The sequence below is a fragment of the Equus quagga genome, chromosome 6 (assembly GCF_021613505.1).
Source record: "Equus quagga isolate Etosha38 chromosome 6, UCLA_HA_Equagga_1.0, whole genome shotgun sequence".
NCBI lineage: Eukaryota > Metazoa > Chordata > Mammalia > Perissodactyla > Equidae > Equus > Equus quagga.
In genome coordinates, this window is record NC_060272.1 from 66,407,824 (window position 1) to 66,430,528 (window position 22,705).

Consider the following 22,705-nt stretch of genomic DNA (forward strand, 5'->3'; position numbering starts at 1 on the left):
TATTCTGAGTGGATTCCAGGAGTCCACGGTGACCTCAAAAGGCAGGCTACCTAGTGGGCAGGCAGGCCATGAACAAGAAGGTTGTACATTAACATTGCTCAGTGCCCACGAGGTTGTATCTTTATTAGATTAGATAATATATATTATACGCTACGCTGTTCAACAAATACACGTAGGGAAATGACAATCCACATAATTATATAACTAGTTTTAACCCCACTCACCACTCAGGGTGATTAGGTTTCCTTCTGCCTATGCCTGTGCAAACCAGTTACTCTGGCGCTGCGGACGGGTGTAATGATCCCTTTACTCTGAAAGGAGTAAGGAACCATCAGGGCTTAGAAACGTGTCCGAAAGAGCGGCTCGGAGGGGTTTCCAAACCGGTTTGTTGGTCCTGCATCTATTCTGGTAAGAACCCTCCTTCGGCCTCAGGCTCCAGGTGGAGACGAGGGACGCGAGGTGCCCCACGCTGCCGGGAGCGGGGCTGGGGCGCGGACCGAGGCGACCCTGGGCTCGCGCGGCAGGACCGAGGGGCAGCCCTGGCCGGGGTCCCGCGTGGCCGGCGCCCCCGCCGCAGGTTTCCGCGCACGTGGCCGCCCCCTCCCGGCGGGCTCCCGAGCGGCCGGGCGCGCGGCGGCGGCGGGGGCGGGCCGGGGAACAGGGCTGCTGGCCGCTTTCCAGGTCGGCGCACTAATACGGGCGATGAGGCTGCGCGGCTCCAGTCTGACTGACGCCGGCTGGGCCGCCGCCGCCGCCGCAGCCGCTGTCTCGGTCCCCGCCGCCGCCGCCGCCGGGCCCTGCAGCCCCTGGGCGCGCGAGCCAGGCAGTGAGTGCGCGGCGCTCGGAGCGGGCGGCCGGGACCCCCGGGGGCGGGGGGAGCCAGACCTGGGTGGGGGAGGGATGAGTGGCACCGTGGGGACAGGTAAGAGATGCCCTCTGCGGCGCGCGCTGGGCGGGTGCGTGCGTGTGTGGCTAAGTTTTTCTTCCGCAAGGGAAGTCTTGGAGGCTCTTGGGCGTGTGGCTTGGTTCTTTGTATTCTCGTCCGTGTATTTCTGGGCAGAGCCTGTTTGGGGTGGGCTGGGTGGGAGAGGAGCCGGAGGGGACAGCCCCGGGGAGTTGGCCGCACCCGACGGGGCTGCCGGCACCGGGGACCTGCCGGAGGATGCTTGTCCCGCGGCGGGGGCGCGGGCCGCGCGGGGCTGTGGCCCAGGGCGTGGGCAGGGATGCGCGCCCGCTGTCCGCGGGGGAGGCCGGGCACCGCGCACCGAGGACCGGGGCCTTGGAGCCCCAAACTCGGAGCTGAGTAACCATTTGCTGTGCCGGGGGGTGCGGGGGGGGGGGGGGGGGGCGAGGACAGTGGAGAAATCAGGGTGAGGGGTAGTAATTGTGACTCAGCTGGCCTCCCTGGCCTTCGATCACACAGGCTTTTCACTCTCCTTACCTTTGAGGCACGCGAAGTGAGAAAAAGAAAAAAAGTTAGGAATGTTGTTCAAGTGTCTCTGGGCTAGCGCTTGGATTGTCTTGGGAGCTGGGATGTTTGTCTTTTCCTTCGCCTGCCATTCGGTGCCAGCTCTCCGCAGAGGGGAGGGGGGCGAGGTGGGGAACAGATACAGGAGACTAACTGACGCCAGCATTGTGATCGGAAGGAGGAGCGCGGGGGAAACATTTTTATGGATGGCTAATCGCTGACAAGTCTTCCCGTTACTATTCCTTCCTCCTCCCACTCTTGACAGTGGAAATTTGAAATGATAGTTTAGAAATAACTCCGTTGACTTGTTTCTGGGCTGGAACTGGTACTCCTGAGAAATAACCTACAACTGATGTACATCTAGTTTTGGAATAAAATTGCATGTAAATTCTTTACCCAGTAACTCACAGTGGGATACACATCCACAGGACACTGTGGATTGCTTTTAATGGATGCAGTTTACGAGTACCATTTCCGTGGCTTGCCAGCTTTCTCGGATGATCTTCTGAAAGTGTGGCTTAGCAGGAATAATAGAGGATAACCGTGAAGGCATGCGGCACTTAGTAGTGCTGCCTCCTTGGCCATAAGTAAGCGGAGGATTTGGGGCGTCCTTCTGGGTGTGTGAAATGTTCTGTTTCAGACAGATCTTCCGCTTTAGGAGTCCTGTCGGTGTGAGGGAATGCCATTGAGTACTTGCATTTTAAAAATAGTCATATATATTTAAAAAGGAAGTAAAAGTAAAACCCAGCACATTCTCCTAATTTCAAATAGACAATTGAATAAGTGAGTTTCCCTATGCTTGTAGGAAACCATAAACAACAAGATTTTGGACCGATTTCAAGTTTGTGGTTGTCCAAGAAGGACACTGCAGATAAGAAAATGATGTAATAGTTTATAAATAAGGAGCATTTTAGATATAATATGACGGAAGTTTCAAATAATATATCAGAAGAATAACTTTTAGTGATGATAATTGCCTTCATTGATGGCAAGACAACTGTCTTTAGCAGACAGTCTTCAGCCTCTTAATCTATTCTGACACAACCAACTCCCATTTTTATGCTTGACTGGCTATCTTTGTCAGAGTTGTTTTATGCTTCAGCTCTGTGGTTTCAAGCTATGTTTAAGGGAACGTCAACATACTCTTAATCTGAGCAAACTAATTTTTATTAGTATAGTGTTTACTAAAAAATCAAAGATATAAACAAATTTTAGGTTAAACCACTAAATACTTTACAGTTCTTACATCTCTGTCATCAATCTTTTAAAGTCAGCATGAGCTCTTTGACTTTTCTCCTTTTAAAATCTTTTTCTTTTACTTTTATATCCCAAGTTAATGAGTAATCAGAAAATATTCACAGATGTCAACCACTGCGTCTCTGATTGCCCAAGACATGTAATGAGAAAGAAGAGTTTTGTTTTGTTTTTTTAAATGAAACATTGCCAAGGATATCAATAAGTAATAAGCAACTGGTAAATTTGTTTATCCTTTCTGTTTGTGTGGTCAGTTGGAGGAGAAAAAAAATCTGTTAAATTATTTCATAAGGATTAAAATTTCAATTTCAGTTTTACAAATAGTTTAATTGTGATTAATGAGAGTGCAATTTCCCTACCAAATTGGAGTGTTTAATAAGTGGTCACTGTAGCACTTAGGCAACTAACTAGTTTGTGTCTGACATTCTGCAATAAATAAAACAGCAATTTCATCTTTTTCTGCTTTAATGTGTCAGAAATAATACTCATCCACAGAATGTGTTCTGATTTAAGGAAAGGTACAGGTTAAGGAAAATAAAGAAGTTTTTTTTTTTTTTTAATTTGCAAAACATACTACATTAAATTTTAAAGCTCTAATGAAGCTTAGTGCAGATTTTCTGTTTATTGTTTCTAGCATTTAGAGGGGAATTTGGAAACACGGAAGTGTCCAGAATGAAACAGTAAATACAGCAGTACATTGAAAGCATGAATCTCTTCAAATAGTTGTAATTCTAGGCCTCTGGCTTTATATTTCCTTGGTTACAGTTGCCAGTGAGTTGAAAAGTTATTCTAAAGAAAAAAAAAGCAAACAGTAAATTCACACGTAGTTACAACAGTGTGAACACTTTAGTGATGTTTTTTGTTAACCTAGTGACTGTCCATGTCATGACTAGGGGTATAACAAAAAATAAACAAATATCCCTTGGCAGAAAACTAACCTTTTAAAATAAATAGTCTTATAAATTGTGTCTCTTAAGAAATGTGTGCTAACCAAAGTTGTTAAGATTTCAAGATGACTGTTAGCATTAGAAGCTGTCATACCCCTGAAAGCTGAGTGTTAATCTTGCCGGTGGACTGCATCCTGGCACTTCCACCCCAAACCATCCTTAACGCCACATACTGCTCTCCTTTGGTGTCAGCCGCAGGCTGACCCTGGACCATTTTTCCAGGCTTATCTTCCCACCCTGTCCGTATTTTATGCTGCAATTAAAATAATGAATTATAATTTCCCATGCATAGCTCTCCTTTCCTCTCCTCTGCACCTTTACTCCTGCTAAGGCCTAGAATGCCTTCTCCTGCATCCCCACCCCTCACCAGATCCTCAGATTTATCAACATCGTCCTCATCTTTTATGGCCCTGTCCAGGTGCTGCCTTCCCAGAACTTCCTCTGCTGACCCTGGTTGCAGGCATGTCCTCCTTTGAGCTCCTATGGCCCTTTGCATTTTCTGCTCTTGCCACATCTTGCATTAAGTTTCTCATATGATAATTTATTTCTTTTCCTCAGTCAGTCCTTTCAAGATCTGTGAAGGAACAGACCATGTTTCATCTATCTTTTTCATTCCGTTAATGCTAACCGTGGTGCCCTGCCATAGTGCTCAGTCAATAAATATTAATTAAATGACGCATCTTTCACTGAACCCATGATCTCTTCTGAAATAAAATCTGAAAAGGATTTTCCCCCATACAGTAGGTTTTAACGGTCCATTTTTCAAGAAGTCAATGTTGAACTTGAGCTGAGGACTTGTTAAGAGGCTGTGGAGAGCCAGCCCTGAAACCCCTCCAGTCCCCTTGAGCCTCTTTCTCCTGAATATTGTGGCTGAGCATTACAGTCAGGAAAGCTTATGTGATACTCCTATTGCATTAGCAATTTTCCATATCAGATTCACCAAATACACAATGGAAGCCATTTAGCAAAAAACAGATTTTAATGTGATATGGCTACCACAATGAAGCTCTAATGTGATTCCACAGAAAATTGCTAACACGATATGCTGACCCCCCACCCCCCCACTAATAGCCACGTAAAAATTGATACTGTTTTTAGTGTATATGTTTCAAACTATGCTCACAAAAGGAAAAGCAGACTGCTACTGAGATGAGCTTATGTTTTGGTCACGTTGGATGTAGAAAGGGTCTTGTTATCAGCCTTGTCAACTGAACCCCCCTTTGTTCCTTGCTCATTATATTACCAAGCAATACTAGATCATGTGTTAAAATGCATCATATTTTGTCAAGTGATTCAGAATTAGCAGTTAGTATAATGTAAAAAATGTAATTTGTGTATAAATATCATACCTATATAATGTATTCTATTCAGTTTTAGTTGGGAAGCCTAATCAACTAGAAATCAGTTTTCTAAGAATTAAAGAGACTATGACATAAAAATTAAATTCAAAACTTAAAGTGAAATTCATAAGTATTAAGAAACATTATAAATGTGTACACGCAGCTGTGTCATTTTAAGAAGTCATAAACACTGAAAGGATTTTAGTTCTTTTCCTGCATTTCCTAACCCATATTTAATTCAAAGACAAAAATTTAACCCATAAAATAAATGTAAAGGAGTCCTACAAAGTTCTGATTTTTCTCTTGAAGGCAATTTTTATTTTCTTTTTTTGAAGGAAATACTAAATATCAAAATCTTTCTCTCTTTTGGTATTCTGATTAACATCACTGGTCAGGATTATTTTTATATATGAAATTCCCCTTGGGGAAATTAAATATTAATGTCTGATCACTTCCTTTTCCCCCTTTTCAAATTTAACTTTGAGGGACTATAAATTGGAAACGTGTATTGTTCAATCATGAAATGGATCGATTTAGTGCTGCGTTGTGAAACTCAGTCTGGTTTACAAACACTGGGATTACCAGGGATGACCATTCATTCGAGAACTCCAGTTTCCAGTTTTCTACCACTGGACAAATCATCTGGAAAGTGCACATGTGCTCTTGGGGCCACCCAGCTGTGTTGATGACATAGGGGATTGGTTCTGAAACAACTTAGGGTTTGGAAGCGGTGAAAATGTGAACACTGAGGTAGCAGCTGCTTAAACTCGCTGATCCTGAGAGCACATCCCTAGGTAGAGCGGGCTGTGTGCCTTCACAAACCCTGCTTTAACCCAGGGATGTCTTCTTCCATATAGCCTATTATTTTTCACTTTTAATCTGTTAAACTGTTTGGAAGCTGATCAATGTAGATTTGCTTTAGTTAGTGTGCGTGTGTGTGTGTGTGTGTGTGCACTCGCGCATGCACATATGTGTGTCTGTATGTTTCAATTTGTTTTTGCAAAATGCAGTAATTGTGAGATGGGTAAGGTAGGAGATAGACCTGGAACCGTAGATTGGGGCAGTTTATCAAAAGCCTTGAAGGATTTTGTTTTAAGTACTTGCGGGCTGTGGAAGGTTTAGAGCAGATTTGCAAATATTTTTACAGGAGAGTTTGATGGATGGTAGAGTTCAGCTGAAGTGCTAGGAGTTACTTTCTGAATTCTTGTATCTAAATTTAACTGACTTGGTGGTAACACTTTTCAGAAAATAACTCGGAAAAGGATTCACAGATTCCATCAGTTTTCCATCCCATGGTAGAATATTTGACTACTTCTGTTATTCACACTTCATTATAAATCCATTCATTCATCTTGCTTTTTACTTTGCTAAGAATCGCACGGGAGAGATTGGAGTTTGGTTGGAGGAGGAAGGAGAAAGAGGAGGCAGTTTAAAAGTTTGTGCATTAAGGGCAGTTGTAAAGATTTGAGGCCCCTAAGCCTGGGCCCTGGGGTGCTGCAGAAAGCAGGTGGGCAGATGGTGGGTAGACATCACCTGTTTGGGCTAGTGTGAGCAGATTAGAGACCACCGGGATTAGGAGCTAAGTGGGCTGGCCAGGGACTATATCAGCACTCAGAACATTGTTTCTATGGGAAATTCCAATTTCCAAACGACCGCACAGAAATGAGCACAATTTGTTCATAAAGCGGGACTACCAGTGATTAATGATATGAGAGATTATCATTAGTAATATGAGTAATTATTAGAAGCCAATGAATGTGGAAGATGAGAAAATGTATTCAACTAAAAAGATTTTAGGTCTTGTGATTTTCTTTCACTTGCTGAGGCATTTATATAATTCTTTCCCTATTTGCTAGTGGTAGCAGAATTTTGTTTTTAGGAGCAGAAGTTGGGTCAGATGTTTGTCAAAGGCAAACCTTTGTGTACAAAAATGCTTCCCTTAGGGCTTATTGGTTGATTGTGTGTTTACACAAAACTGTCATTAGGTGTTTGCTCTATGTGCAAACAATGGCAAGTTGGTGCCTAGGTGTTGTTTCAAAGGAGTGGCACCTCCTTTCTATTGTTATTGGTCTAAATTTATTGCAAATACCCACTTTTAACTTTTTTCAAAATATTGATTATGTTTTGGGGTTTTAAAATATTGTGATGTTGTGGATGTAGTAATTGCTCTATAAAGTAGGATTTATAAATTTTGGGGGTTTATATAGGTTTTTTATTCAATCAATATATACTCTGTGCTGGTTGAACCTATGCTGCTTATGAGGCCCTAAACCAGGCCCTTGGGACCACATAACAAAATAAAGTAACAGAACAAAATAAAATCCTGTTCTCCAGGATTTCATAGCCTAATTAGAGAGAGAAAAGTCATGAAAGCGAATATCAAAATGTTTATCCAATAGTAAGATTCCTTATGTAAAAAAATTGTCATCTATTTAGATTTCTGTATATTTTTCCTGGTTAGAATTCCATTTTTACTGTGTATGAATTTTGAGTCACCCTTGACAAAAGTACAGTTTTCTCCCATTATCCAAAAGTAGAGCGTTCCTCTGGAAACTTTTGTAAGCAGAAATGGTGTAAAGTGCAAACATTTTTCGCCTTTCTTGATAAAAGCGAAAATCCTCTTCAGATTTCTTTAAGTTAGTGAAAACAGGTGCTAATGTAGGAGTTTCATAAAATTGAAGTGGCATAAAGGGAACTTTCGAAAAGCAGGGGATACCTATAATTAGAATGGTCCCATTTGGGGATTGGGACTCTAAATAGAGGTGAAGTAGAAGGCATAGTGGGAGTAGAAACTCTTGCAATAAGTCCTTGTGAGAACTTAAGGATGCTGAAGATGTCCTTAGGTATCAGGAGGGAGAGCCGCTGCTTCTCTGATTTTCACCTTCTCTTCTACTGTTAGAGAGTGAGTTTGCATGGCCCCTCCCACAGGAAACCTCCCCTGACCCCCCCTTTTTTTTTTCCTGAGGAAGATTAGCCCTGAGCTAACATCTGCTGCCAATCTTCCTCTTTTTGCTGGGGAAGACTGGCCCTGAGCTAACATCCGTGCCCATCTTCCTCTACTTTATATGTGGGACGCCTACCACAGCATGGTTTGCCAAGCGATGCCATGTCCACACCTAGGATCCGAACCAGTGAATTCCGGGCTGCTGAAGTGGAACGTGTGCACTTAAGTGCTACGCCACCAGGCCAGCCCCTCCCCTGACCCTTTTAATAGCGGTTATAATAATGCATCTGTCACCTATCTGATAATGATGTGTTTAGATTTGCGTCTCCCTCTGTGGACTGTAATATGGTAGAGAGAAGAGACCATGTCTTATCTTGAAATACCCAGCACCTAGCAGAGCGCTTCATCATTGATACTTGATCAATTTATTTTCTTCCTTCAACCACCCCTTTCTCTTCCCTAAGATGGGTGGGTGTTTTCTACGGTAAGGTGGAAGGAAGGACAAGCCATTTGGATTTTAATCTGTAGGCAAAAGAGAACTATTAAACTTTAACCTGCGGTCAAAAGAGGAATATTAAAGAGTTTGAACAGGAGACTCACATAATCGAAGGGGTATTTGAAGGAGAGTGAAGACACATTGAAGTGGTGTGGTACTGCTAAATGCCACATTAACACCTGGCGAAGCTGGGGAGACGGTGCGGAGACAGTGCTTGACACATCAGCTCCACTGCTTTGGGAGTATGTTTGGCAATTAAAAATCTGAGCTTCTCCAAACAGCAGAGCATAACACAGTTTATGACTGATTCTTCTCCACCAGTCTGTAGTCGCCATCCCTCAGGCAGCCTTTGGCCAGGAAACTCAACCTCCCACAACATGCACACATCAATAAAACCTTAAAAATTGCCCACACATCATTTTAAAAAACATTCATAGTGTTGTTTATAGCCATTTAACACTTTGCAGTATTCCAGTATGGGTTTGTGTTCTATATAACATCACCTTAAGTGGGCAGACTATTAAATGCACAGGAAGGAGGGAATGCATTATATGATTCTGCCTTTCAGAGGAATTTGTTGTATCACATGAGCAAAGCCGTGGGCTTTAGGTCAGAAGTTAGACTAATTGCGTAAGGTTTAATAATACAATAGTTAATGTTATTGATAACTGGATTTTACTTTCATTCATGCCACGTTTATTGTGCACCAGACCTGGTGTGAGGTGGAACAGACCACTCTGTGGCCTGGCCTGTGGCCTTTGGAAGGATCTCAGCATCTCTGTGGAAAACAGGTAACAAACATGAGTCCACTGTGATCCGTGCTATTGTGAAGGTGGGCACTGTGGAAGCCCAGAGGAGCTGAGGAGAGCTGATTAATGCTGCTGCCTGGGGGCCTCAGGGAAGGTTCCAGGAAGCTGGCTTCCAGCTCTGTCCTGAAGGAGGAGCAGGGTGTAACTGCACACGGGCCTTCTGGGCAGAGGGGAGGGAATGAAGGGCAAAGGGAGCGAGAAGTGATTGGGCGGGGAATGTAGTTTGAAGAGGCCGCATTGTGAAGAGCCTGGTTTGAATTGATGTTAAAAGCATCAAATCATACTCACCCATGATATTTACTGGGGCTTTTCCCTGTAGAATATATAAATGCATACTCATAGTAGAAATTTGGAGAAAAAATTATAAAGCACAAAGTGCTTTTAATCCCAAACCCTGAAAGTAGTACTGTCCCACTTGGCTGCAGTGTCACAGCAAGGTGTGTCACTCAGGAGTGTGACAGGATCAGCTCTGGACTTGGAATGACATTGCGTGAGGGGCCCAAGAGGCAGAGTGCTTTCTGGGAGGTGGGCTGGTGAGGGGAGGCACAGTAGCCTACGGCTGCCTGGGGTGGAACAGACTCATTGGGAACGTCTGGGATGGGACATAGCTAAGAAGTGTGTGGCAGGGCCCATCCTCAGGATTTAGTGACCTATTGAATGTGGGATTGAGGAAGAGCAAGGAATAGAATTTTCATGAGATGGTTCTGAGTCAAGGGTGGCCCATGGTTTCTAGCTTAGCCACGTGGTTAGAGTGGTGCTGCCACGAATAGGGAATGCAGGAAGAAAAATGGCGTTTTAAGAAAGCTAGTAGGTTCCCTTTCTTTCTCTTTTTTTAAAAATTAATAAACTTTATTTTTGAGAGCAATTTTAGATTCAAAGCAAAAGTTGAGCTGAAGGTGAGAGTGCCCACATATTGCCTGCCCCCATACGTGCACAGCCTTCGCTACTGTGGACATCCTCACCAGAGTGGTTCAGTTGTTACAGTCAATGAACCTGCATTGACACATCATTATTACCCAAAGTCCAGAGTTCACATTAGGGCTCCCTCTTGGTGTTCTCTCTTCTGTGGGTTTGTACAAATGTATAATGACGTGTGTCTGTCATTGTAGTATCAGATAGAATAGTTTCACTGCTCTGAACTTCCTCTGTGCTCTCGCTCTTCATCCCGCCCTCTCCCCAGCTTCTGGTGTAGATTCTGTTTCTACATTGGAACATGTTGCGTTTAAGGATCCTGGAGGGTGGAAGTCAGAGGTAGTCAAATTTTAATTAAAAAAATTTTTTTTTTTACCCACAGGGCCCTTTCATCAAGGAAGCCACAATAAGTAAAGCCGAACGAAGAAAGGCTGCCTTGGTGAAAGGTGGTCTTTGCAGAGGGACAGAGCCTCGTTCTTTGGCTTCTGCCTGCTGGCCTCCTCCCCGCTGCTCTCTCGTTGCTGTGTCTGAGGCTCTCTGCCATCTCCAGAGTTCTGAAGGACACGGTTTGCAAGCTGCACGGTAAGCAAGCCTGGAGCTCAGAGGAAGGGCTGGTAGATCCTGGATGCAGTGACCTCAAACTCTTGTGCTTTTTGAGCTCTGGTGTTTGTTTTTTAATAGGTTGTTTTCTCTTGTTTGTTTGTTGTGGTCCCTTTTCTTGGGGTCAGGCTGCCAGCTTTGATTTCCCTTTGCTGTCGCTGCACCTGCTGGTGGCATCTCCTTTTCCCTCTCCCGGTTTGCTTGGAAATCCTAGAAACATACTTGTTTAAACTGAGTTGAAAGTAGTTGCAAATAGGTCCTGTGTGATCTTCTCTGTACAGACTTGGTGACATCCGTTTTGGCAGGTAGAACCCTTTCTTGCTTCTTGCTTGTTCTCAATTAAGTTTTGAACAGATGCACTTGCTGGAAAGTCAAATTTTGCACAGGGAGTGCTGCATCTCTGCCAGGGTCTGTTTGTGTCTCACCTTCTCCCTCTTTCTGATCCTGGAATTACAGACAAAGTGTAGATTATGGGCTCCGAAATTTCTGTCCGATAACTCTCCTGGGTGAATAGTGGCAGTTAATGCTGATTAGGGAGAAAATGATGTCATAATTTTAATTCCTAATAAGATGCTAATATGTTGAGATCCTGGTTTTTTTTTTTATTGAGTTATTGATAGGTTACAATCTTGTGAAATTTCAGTTGTACATTAATGTTTGCCAGTCATGTTGTGGGTACACCACTTCACCCTTTGTGCCCACCCCCCACCCCACCTTTCCCCTGGTATCCACTAAACTGTTCTTAGTCCATAATTTTAAATTCCTCATATGAGTGGAGTCATACACAGATTATCCTTCTCTCGCTGGCTTATTTCACTTAACATAATTCTCTCAAGGTCCATCCATGTTATTGCAAATGGAAGGATTTTGTTCTGTTTTGCAGCTGAGTAGTATTCCATTGTATATATGTAGCACATCTTCTTTATCCATTCGTCTGTTGCTGGGCACTTAGGTTGCTTCCACGTCTTGGCTATTGTAAACAGTGCTGCAATAAACATTGGGGTGCATAGGACTTTTGGGATTGCTGACTTCAAGCTCTTTGGATAAATACCCAGTAGTGGGATGGCTGGATCGTATGGTAGATCTATTTTTAATTTTTTGAGGAATCTCCATACTGTTTTCCATAGTGGCTGCACCAGTTTGCATTCCCACCAGCAGTGTATGAGGGTTCCTTTTTCTCCGCAGCCTCTCCAACATTTGTTGCTATTAGTTTTAGATATTTTTGTCATTCTAACGGGTGTAAGGTGATATCTTAGTGTAGTTTTGATTTGCATTTCCCTGATGATCAGCGATGATGAGCATCTTTTCATGTGCCTATTGGCCATCAGTATATCTTCTTTGGAGAAATGTCTGTTCATGTCTCCAGCCCATTTTTTGATTGGGTTGTTTGATGTTTTGTTGTTGAGTTGTGAGAGTTCTTTATATATTATGGATATTAAGCCTTTGTCAGATATATGACTTGCAAATATTTTTTCCCAGTTAGTGGGTTGTTTTTTTGTTTCAATCCTGTTTTCATTTGTCTTGAAGAAGCTCTTCAGTCTGATGAAGTCCCATTTGTTTATTCTTTCTATTGTTTCCCTTCTCTGAGAAGGCATGGTGTCCGAAAAGATCCTTTTAATACTGATGTCAAAGAGTGTACTGCCTACGTTTTCTTCCAGAAGCCTTATGGTTTCAGGTCTCACCTTTAGGTCTTTGATCCATTTTGAGTTTATTTTGGTGAATGGTGAAAAAGAATGGTCAATTTTCATTCTTTTACATGTGGCTTTCCAGTTTTCCCAGCACCATTTGTTGAAAAGACTTTCTTTTCTCCATTGTATGCCCTCAGCTCCTTTGTCAAAGATAAGCTGTCCATAGATGTGTGGTTTTATTTCTGGGCTTTCAATTCTGTGTCATTGATCTGTGCACCTGTTTTTGTACCAGTACCATGCTGTTTTGATTACTGTAGCTTTGTAGTATGTTTTGAAGTCAGGGATTGTGATGCCTCCCATTTTGTTCTTTTTTCTCAGGATTGCTTTAGAAATTCAGGGTCTTTTGTTGCCCCATATGAATTTTAGGATTCTTTGTTCTAATTCTGTAAAGAATGTCATTGGGATTCTGATTGGGATGGCGTTGAATCTGTAGATTGCTTTAGGTAGAACGGACATTTTAACTATGTTTATTCTTCCAATCCATGTACATGGAATGTCTTTCCATCTCCTTATGTCGTCATCCAATTCTCTCAGAAAGGCCTTGTAATTTTCATTATATAGGTCCTTCACTTCCTTAGTTAAATTTACCCCAAGGTATTTTATTCTTTTTGTTGCGATTGTGAATGGTATTGTATTCTTGAGTTCTTTTTCTGTTGGTTCATTACTGGAGTATAGAAATGCTACTGATTTATGCAAATTGATTTTATACCCTGCAACTTTACTGTAGTTGTTGATTGCTTCTTACAGTTTTCCAATGGATTCTTTGGGGTTTTCTATATATAAGATCATGTTGTCTGCAAACAGTGAGAGTTTCACTTCTTCCCTCCCTATTTGGATTCCTTTTATTCCTTTTTCTTGCCTGATTGCTCTGGCCAGGACCTCCAGTACTATGTTAAATAAGAATGGTGATAGAGGGCATCCTTGTCTCGTTCCTGTTTTCAGGGGGATGGCGTTCAGTTTTTGCCCATTGAGTATGATGTTGGCTATGGGTTTGTCATATATGGCCTTTACTATGTTGAGGTAGTTTCCTTCTATGCCCATTTTGTTCAGAGTTTTTATCATAAATGGCTGTTGGATCTTGTCAAATGCCTTCTCTGTATCTATTGAGATGATCATGTGGTTTTTATTCCTCAGTTTGTTGATGTGGTGTATCATGTTGATTGATTTGCGGATGTTGAACCATCCCTGTGTCCCTGGTATGAATCCCACCTGATCATGATGTATGATTCTTTTGATGAATTGCTGAATTCTGGTTGCCAAAATTTTGTTTAGAATTTTTGCATCTATGTTCATCAGCGATATTGGCCTGTAGTTCTCTTTTTTCGTGGTGTCCTTGTCAGGTTTTGGTATCAGCGTGATGTTGGCCTCAGAGAATGTGTTAGGAAGTGTTCCATCTTCCCTAATTTTTTGGAATAACTTGAAAAGGATAGGTATTAAATCCTCTCTGAAAGTTTGGTAGAATTCCCCAGGAAAGCCATCTGGTCCTGGGGTTTTATTCTTTGGGATGTTTTTGATTGCTGTTTCAATCTCTTTCCTTGTGATTGGTCTGTTCAAATTGTCTGCCTCTTCTTGAGTGAGCTTTGGGAGATTGTAGGAGTCCAAGAATTTATCCATTTCCTCTAGGTTATCCATTCTGTTGGCATATAGTTTTTTGTAGTATTCTCTTATAATCTGTTGTATTTCTGCAGAGTCTGTTGTTATTTCTCCTCGCTCATTTCTGATTTTGTTTATTTGAGCTTTCTCCCTTTTTTTCTTTGTAAGTCTGGCTAGTGGTTTGTCAATTTTATTTATCTTCTCAAAAAACCAGTTCTTTGTCTCATTGATCCTTTCTACTGCCTTTTTCGTTTCAATAGTATTTATTTCTGCTGTGATTTTTATTATTTTTCTCCTTCTGCTGACTTTGGGCTTCATTTGTTCTTTTTTCTCTAGTTCAGTTAGGTGTGCTTTAAGGTTGCTTATTTGGGATTTTTCTTGTTTGTTAAGATGTGCCTGTATTGCGATGAATTTTCCTCTTAATACAGCTTTTGCTGTATCCCATATGAGTTGGTATGGCATGCTATCATTTTCGTTTGTTTCCAGGTATTTTTTTATTTCTTCTTTAATTTCTTCAATGATCCATTGCTTGTTCAGTAATGTGTTGTTTAGTCTCCACATCTTTGTGCCTTTCTCAGCTTTTTTCTTGTAATTAATTTCTAGCCTTATAGCACTATGATCTGAGAAGATGCTTGTTATTATTTCAATTTTTTTTAAATTTGTAGAGGCTTGCCTTGTTTCCCAACATATGGTCTATCCTAGAGAATGTTCCATGTGCACTTGAGAAGAATGTGTATTCAGCTCTTTCAGGGTGGAGTGATCTATATATGTCTATTAAGTCCAATTGTTTTAGTTTTTCATTTAGCTCCACTATTTCCTTGTTGATTTTCTGTCTGGATGATCTGTCCATTGATGTGAGTGGGGTGTTGAGGTCCCCTACTATTATTGTGTTGTTTTTAACATCTTCCTTTAGGTCTGTTAAAGTTGCTTTATGAATCTTGGTGCTCCTGTGTTGGGTGCATAGATATTTATAAGCGTTATTTCTTCTTGATGAAGTGTCCCTTTGATCATTATATATTGTCCCTCTGTGTCTCTCTTTACCTGTCTTATTTTGAAATCCACGTGGTCTGATATGAGAATTGCAACACCTGCCTTTTTTTCCTTGCTATTTGCTTGAAGTATTGTCCTCCACCCCTTCACCGAGTCTGTGTTTGTCCTTGGGGCTGAGGTGTGTTTCCTGGGGGCAACAAATTGTTGGATCTTGTTCTTTAATCCATTTTGCCACTCTGTGTCTTTTTATTGGAGAGTTCAATCCATTCACATTGAGAGTGATTATTGATGCATGTGGACTTAATGCTGTTAATCTGTTGCTCATTATCTTGTTTTCCTGTGTTTCTTTTCCTGTTTGCTTTAGACTACCCATTTAATACTGCAGTTTCTTATGCTGGGTTTGTTAGATTTTTCCTTATTTATGATTTGTGACTCTGTTCTGTATTTTAGTGTCTACCTTGAAGTTTGTATTTAGAATCTCGTGTATAATATAGTCTCTTCTCTGGTGGTCTCTTACCTACTTGACCAATACTGATTTAGACTCTTTGCTCTTCCCCTCCTAAATAATTATTTTCATTTTTTATTCCAACTCGTCTTATTAATTTGTAGTTAGAGTGCTAAGATCGTCCTTGTTTTGGTAGTTTCCTTATTTTTACCCTAATGCTATAGTTGCATATTTTCTATCCTGTTCTGGTTCTATCCATCGGTCTCCCTAGTCTGTGGATTGTGTCCCCTTTCTCCCTTTTTTCTTTTTTCAGGTATGAGAGCCTTCTTGAGGATTTCTTGTAATGGAGGGCTTTTAGTTACAAATTCCCTTAACTTTTGTTTGTCTGGAAAAGATTTAATTTCTCCCTCATATCTGAAGGAAATTCTTGCTGGATAGAGTATTCTTGGCTGAAGGTTTTTATCCTTTAAAGCTTTGAATATATCACTCCATTCTCTCCTAGCTTGTAGGGTTTCTGTAGAGAAATCCGCTGACAGTCTGACAGGGGCTCCTTTATAGGTTATTCTCTTTTTTTCCTTACTTCCCTGAGTATTCTCTCCTTATCTTTCCTATTTGCCAACTTTACTATTATGTCCCTTGCGGTGGGTCTTTTTACACTGACAAATCTAGGAGATCTAAAACCCTCCTCTACACACATTTCTCCGTTGATCCCTAGATTTGGGAAGTTCTCTTCAATAATTTCGTTAAGCACACTTTCTGCTCCATTTTCCTTTTCCATATTCTTGGGAATTCCTATGATCCTTATGTTCTTACTCTTCATTGAATCCATTATCTCTCGGAGATTTTCCTCATTTTTTTAAATTCTTAGTTCTCTTTCTTCCTCTGTCTGGTGCCATTCAGCCTGTCTATCTTCGATTACGCTAATTTTCTCCTCTATGTTGTCTACACAGGCATTCAGGGAATCCGTATTCTGTTGTATCTGGTCCATTGTGTTTTTCGTCTCAAGTAATTCTGTTTGATTCTTCTTTATGATTTCAATCTCTTTTGTGAAGTAACTCCAGAACTCGGCTTGTTTCTTTATCTTTCTCTCTACCTCATTGAGTTTTTTGATTATAGCTGCTCTGAATTCATTATCACTTAGTTTACCTAATTCGAAGTCCTCAGGACTTAATTCTGTGTTTTTATTGTTTTCCTTCTGGTCTGGGGCTTTTATAAATTGTTGGATGGTAGAGGAGCAGTTTTTTCTCATGGTGGTAGAATTCGGTTGCAGTTACAGTCTGTCGCCACTAGATGGGGGTCGAGAGCCGCGTGTTATGAGCTCTCCGCCTTGGGGCAAGATGGCTGCACCCACTGGCTTTGCCTGGGGGGAGGGGCTGTTACTCACATGCGCTGGTCTGGGTTCAGATCAGTTCTGTTCTCTGGTCTCCCAAGGCCCTTGATTTATGGGGTCCCCGCGGACGGAAGCTTTCCCCCTGTCAGTGGGTCTCCACTGAATCAGCGGCAGGAGTCCTGGATGATCCCCCGGTCGCGCGGCCCCTCCCCCGCTCCTTCCCGACCCGCGCCACAGCGATCGCAGACTCTAGGGGAGGGAGCGATGTTCTCTCCTACCGTTCCAGCGCCTCCGAGGGTTAAGTAGGGTTTATGATCTCCGCCTTCTTGGTATTGTAGGTCTCTAACGAGCTGGCATTATGTTTATTCTCTGAAATTCAGTTCTTCCAATCTTTTGTTGTATTTTGGAGGGGAGAGAACCCTGGGTCAGCTCACCCCGCCATTTTGCTCTGCCCACTTTGAGATCCTGGTTTTTTGATGTGAGATACTGGATTTTTGATCCTTTTTTTCCCCTTCTTTGCCTCTGATCTGTTTCTGAGATGGTTTTTCTTTCTTTATTTCTTGGCACCTTTTACTTCTACAATGAGGCATGCAGGAGGAATAAGCAGAAATACAACTACTTGTTAAGAATAAAAAATAATATCCTCACATTAGTTTACAGTTTTCGGACTGCTTTTGTGCACATCCGCTCAGTGTGAAGGGTGGTGGTTATTGTTTGTTTCACAAAGGAGGAAACAGGATCAAGGTGGTTAACTGCTTGAAAGTCACAGATAGTGATGGAGCTGGCCTTCAGACTCAAGTCCTCGTCCTCTACATCCTGTGTTCTAGCCAATACATCAGGTTGCCTCTTATTCATGGAAGCACCAGTTTAATTGTGGGCCCTTCCAAACTTGAATAATAAAATGTCACTGTTGTGGAGTGTTGTACAGTATTTCCAAGCATATGCTGACAACGTAAAGAATATAGGTTGGAATGCTAGAAATTTATGCCATAATCTTTCCAAGATTGATGTCTCTTGAATTGCTTATCCGTAAAATGTTTAATCATGCTTTTAATTTTCGGAATAGTACATGGAAAAGATATCTAGCATTCTAAGTCTACTTTAAAAGTGACTCAAATGATTAGCCATGTTCTTTAGATTCCCTCTTCGATGCTGTAATGCCTGTTTGACTTCCCTTTTAGTACATTTGGCATAAATAAAAATATCAAACAGGCAACAGAATAATAGTTCCATCTCCAAAAGAAGTGGTACTGAGCAACAATAAAAAACGTATCTCGTCTTTTTATTTTAAAAAATAATTCTAACTCTCTGCTAGAACTTAAGAAATGATGTCTAATCAACGTCAGCATTCTAGCTGAGAAGACAAACTTATCTGAGTGGCCAAGAGAATTGTATCCAGGGATTTAAATGAATATACATCAAGACTTCCCCAATACCTATTACGTGTAAACTCCAGTGACACCAGTTTACCGTAGCACCTCCTATCAGGAGCACAAGGACGCCTGGTATAACCAAGTCTTTCTTTGGACAAAATATACCACTTTGAAGCAGGGCGTTTTGTTTCATGTGAAATTCAGTACTAGTATAAAAAGAAGCCAAGCCGTTGTTGGAGGAGTTCTATTTTGAAGGTGTGTGTGCGCTGTGCACCGTGAGGATTTTGATATATTTGTGGGCTTCTATCAGATGAGACAGAAGTCATCGTTATGTTACTTCCTCTGGGCCACAGTGTACCCAAATCCAGGAATGGTGATAAAAAGGTGTATTTCAAAATGAACTTCAAATATTCTTGTACTTAGTTGTGTATTATAAGATAGATTTAACACAATAATATTTTCATGCAGTAGATGCTATTATATTACTTTCTAGGAGGGATCATAAGGTTAACTTTATGAAAGATTGAATTTCAAATTGTGTGGACCTTCCAATGGGTTTGAAGTCATAGAGATTCTGGAGTATTAGTAGGTATTAACACAATTGTAAATATCAGATATGTCAGTGCATGATAAGAAATTTATATTTCTGCTTTCTTTTAGAATGCTCAGAGTTGTTGAATCTATGGATTTTTGTTGAATTTAATTATTTGCTTTGACTGAAGGCATTTTATAGTTTGCAGTATAAGAATACTTGATTCCAAGAAAATAAAGCTCAAAATATTGATTAATGGTATATAAAATTGATATTGAGTGATTCTGAGATAGATAATAGATGTCATTTAAAAAAATAATCTTTCTGGAGATTGTTTCATATTTTTTCCTTGTTCTTAGTGTAGAAGCTAATGTTATTTTTAAAACAATAATTCCCTTCTCCCCCCAAACTACCATCATCAGAGAAAATTGATAGGTTATCATGAATCATCATTGAGTGGAAGAAAGGATCTGAAAGGCAGGCAGAATGCCAGGAATTGAACAAAACTATGACTGCCTGTTGAAAGGAGATTAACCTACCTAATTGGGCCTGGAGTGTGTGTGAAGATTTCCCAGCATTTTATATTATCAGGGATTCTGATTTCTTTCAAAGCTTCCACGTACCAATGGTACATTATTTTCCATCTCAAAATTAGAGTTTAGAGAAAACCTCTAATTTTGGCAGAGGGAGATTTTATTTGTAAAATCTTAAAGGTGGTGATGAAGCAAATTATTGTAACATTTGGCATGTGATTTTTCTTTATTGTGATAAAAAATACGTAATATTTACTATTTTAACCATCTTTAAGTGTTCAATTCAGTGGTATTAAGTGCCTTCACATTGTTGTGCAACCACCACCGATATCCATCTCCAGAAGTTTTTCATCCTCTCAACCTGTAACTCTGTACCCATTGACCAAAAACTCCCCATCCCCCCTCCTCCCACTTCCTGGCAACCTCTATTCTATTGTCTGTCCCTATGAATTTGCCTGTTCTAGTTACCTCATGTAAGTGCAATCATACCAAATTTGCTTTTTGTGTCTAGCTCATTTCATTAGTATAACATCTTCAGGTTTCATCCATGTTGTGCATGTGTCAGAATTTCCTTCCTTTTTTAAAGCTGAATAATATTCCATTGTATGTATATACCACATTTTGTTTATCCATTCATCTGTTGATGGACACTTAGATTGTTTCTGCCTTTTAGCTATTGATAAATAATGTTGCTGTGAACATTTCTGTACGTGTGTTTGAGGATCTATTTTCAGTTCCTTTGTGTATTTTTTGAATGCAATTACTAGGAGTGCAATTACTGAGTCGTGTGGTAATTCTGCATTTAATTTTTGAGGAGCTGCCAAACTGTTTTCCATGGCAGCCGAGCCGGTTTACATTCCAACCAACAGTGCGCAAAGGTTCTGATTTTTTCACATCCTTGCCAACATTTGTTAGTTTCTCTTTTATTGTTAATAGCCATCCTAATAGGTGTGAAGTGATATCTCATTGTAGTTTTGACTTGCATTTCCCTAATGACAAATGATGTTGAGCATCTTAGCTTGTGCTTATTGGCTATTTGTATATCTTCTTTGGAGAAATGTCTATTCAACTGCTTTGCCCACTTTAGAATTGGGTTGTTTCTTTTTGTGTTGTTGAGTTGTAGGAGTTCTTTATATATTCTGGATCAGAATCCCTTATCAGATATATGATTTTCATGGAATGTGATTTTTAATGGACCGTTTCTAAAAACTTCATACTTTTATCACCTATTTGTATATATTACTTTTCACATTTAAGAATTAATTCTGTGGAATTTCGTAACATATGGTCATATAAATAAAAGGAATCAAATGTTTAAAAAATTCTTTGTTTCTAAAAACCACCAATCTGAGGTCACATTAATTTCAAGCAAATCATGGTTTGATTAGAGGCTATCTAGCCAGCATAAGAGATAACAGTCCATGGGTGATATAACATTCAATGACACAGCATTTATTCTGCAAATGAAATTAGAAGGGCCATTTGGCCTTTGTAGCTCTAGAAATTTGGATCACTGAAGAAGATTAGCTGCCATCCCCTAGAGTCTGTTTTTTTCCCCTCAGTTTCCTCCTTATTTAAAAGCTTTCATTTGAGTTAAGAGAGTTGTAAAGCAGGTAGATTAGAAATAAGAATTTTAAAACTGTTCCAGTTCTGCTTTTGAAATACTGATTATTGACAATGTTATTGAAATCCAGTGGCAACTCTTAACTAAAAAACAAAGATATTAAAAAAAAGTTTAAGACCTTTTGAAGGACGACAAAGATTTTTAGTCTCACTTATATGTGGAATCTAATTTGAAAAAACAAAGCTCATAGATACAGAGAATAGATTGGTGGTTGCCAGAGGCAGAGAGGAGGGCGGGGGTAGGCGAAGTGGGTAAAGGGGTCACGGGGTACAAGCTTCCAGTTATAAAATAAATGTCATGGAGGTGTAACCTACAGCATGGTGACTATCGTTGACAGTACTGTATTGTATATTTGAAAGTTACTAAGAGAATAGATCTTAAAAGATCTCATCACAAGAAAAAAAATTTGTAACTGTATAAGGTCACAGATGTTAACTAGACTTATTGTGGTGATCATTTTGCAATTTATACAAATATTGAATCATTATGTTGTACACCTGAAACTAATATAGTGTTATATGTCAATTATACTTCAATTGAAAAAAAGATCTTTACAAAGAAAGATTAGGGGAGAGAAAGAGCAGGAATAGGGTAGAATGACAAGGAGTTAATTTCAAGAAATGAAAGTGTAGGTTGGGATTTCTCAACCTTAACTCTGCTGACATTTGGGACCAGATAATTCTTTGCTGTGAGGTGCTGTCCTCTGTGTTGTAGGGTGTTTGGTACTATCACTGGCCTTTACCCACTAGATTCCTGTGGCACCCACTCCCTCCAGCCTAGTTGTAGCCATCAAAAATGTCTCCAAACATTGCCAAATGACCCGGGGGGGCAAAATCACCCCTTCTTCCCTCATTGAGAACCACTGGTCTAGGCTGATAAGAGCCTGAGCTGAATTCTAACAGCAGAATGGTAATTAAAAAGGAAAGCAAGTGAAATTTTGAGGAAAGGAAAGGAAAAAAATTCTCATAATTAATATGTATTAAGGATCTACTATTTTCTGGGCACCAGCACTCAGTGACATAGTCATTTAACATAAATAATGACAAATGATTATTAAATGTCTATTTTATGAGAGAGATTGAAGCTACAGAGATGAATAAGACAGTCACTGCCCTTAATGACTTTGTCATTTAATAGAGGAGAGACATATGAACAAATAAATTACAAGCCAAAGTGAAAATAGTAATGTGTGTAAGCTGCTTACTGCAAAGAGAATTCCGTCTGGGGAAGTCACAGGAGGCCTGTGATACCTGAGCTGGATTTGAAGGATGAAGAGCAATGTTGTCTCCTGGAGTGGGTTTTGCAGATGAGGTGGTGAATCATAATTAAACCTGGGATGACTGCCCGGGGCAATTGTATATTTTCCCTGAGGCTTGAGTAGAGCGATCAGCACCTGGCAAATCCCGGAGCTATGCAATTTTAGTGGCAGTTTATATACCTCCCATATTGTTTTAAATCCAAGGGGACGAGGAGATGCAGACCTAACTCCCATGATACATCAGACGCCCTGACAAGTTATATACACAAAATCTTGTTGATTTTGAGAAAGTTAAATAAGAGGCATATTTGCATCCTCTGGTTAACCGTTTCTTTATTAACCAGTAGGTGTACTGTAATGGAAACTAGAAATAGATGGGACCATATGGCTTAACTTGTGGAGTGGCAATATGTTGCTTAATCTCATAGCATCAGTATTTGCTGTTATCTAAGAAAAATATGGTGATTCAGTGGCAGCTTACATAATATATAATCAGCAGTAGTGGCGCTCTTCATCTTCCTTAATTATTTACATTTTTAGAATTTTATATTGAAAAAGAAAGTAATGAG

General features: G+C 40.6%; 1 protein-coding gene across 5 annotated transcripts in view; it reads left to right on the forward strand.

Annotated features, from left to right (window-relative positions):
• Positions 1–775: 775 nt before the first annotated feature.
• Positions 776–22,705, forward strand: part of SMAD9 (SMAD family member 9) — a 76,130-nt gene continuing 54,200 nt past the window's right edge. For 3 of the 5 annotated variants that reach the window (XM_046665070.1, XM_046665075.1, XM_046665071.1), the window contains exons 1-3: positions 806–922; positions 9,160–9,240; positions 10,553–10,752. The gene's annotated coding sequence lies outside the window, so the exon portion shown is untranslated. Of the gene's footprint in view, positions 923–9,159; positions 9,241–10,552; positions 10,753–22,705 lie in introns of all 5 variants that reach the window. The other 2 variants (XM_046665073.1, XM_046665072.1) reach the window with 2 other exon arrangements.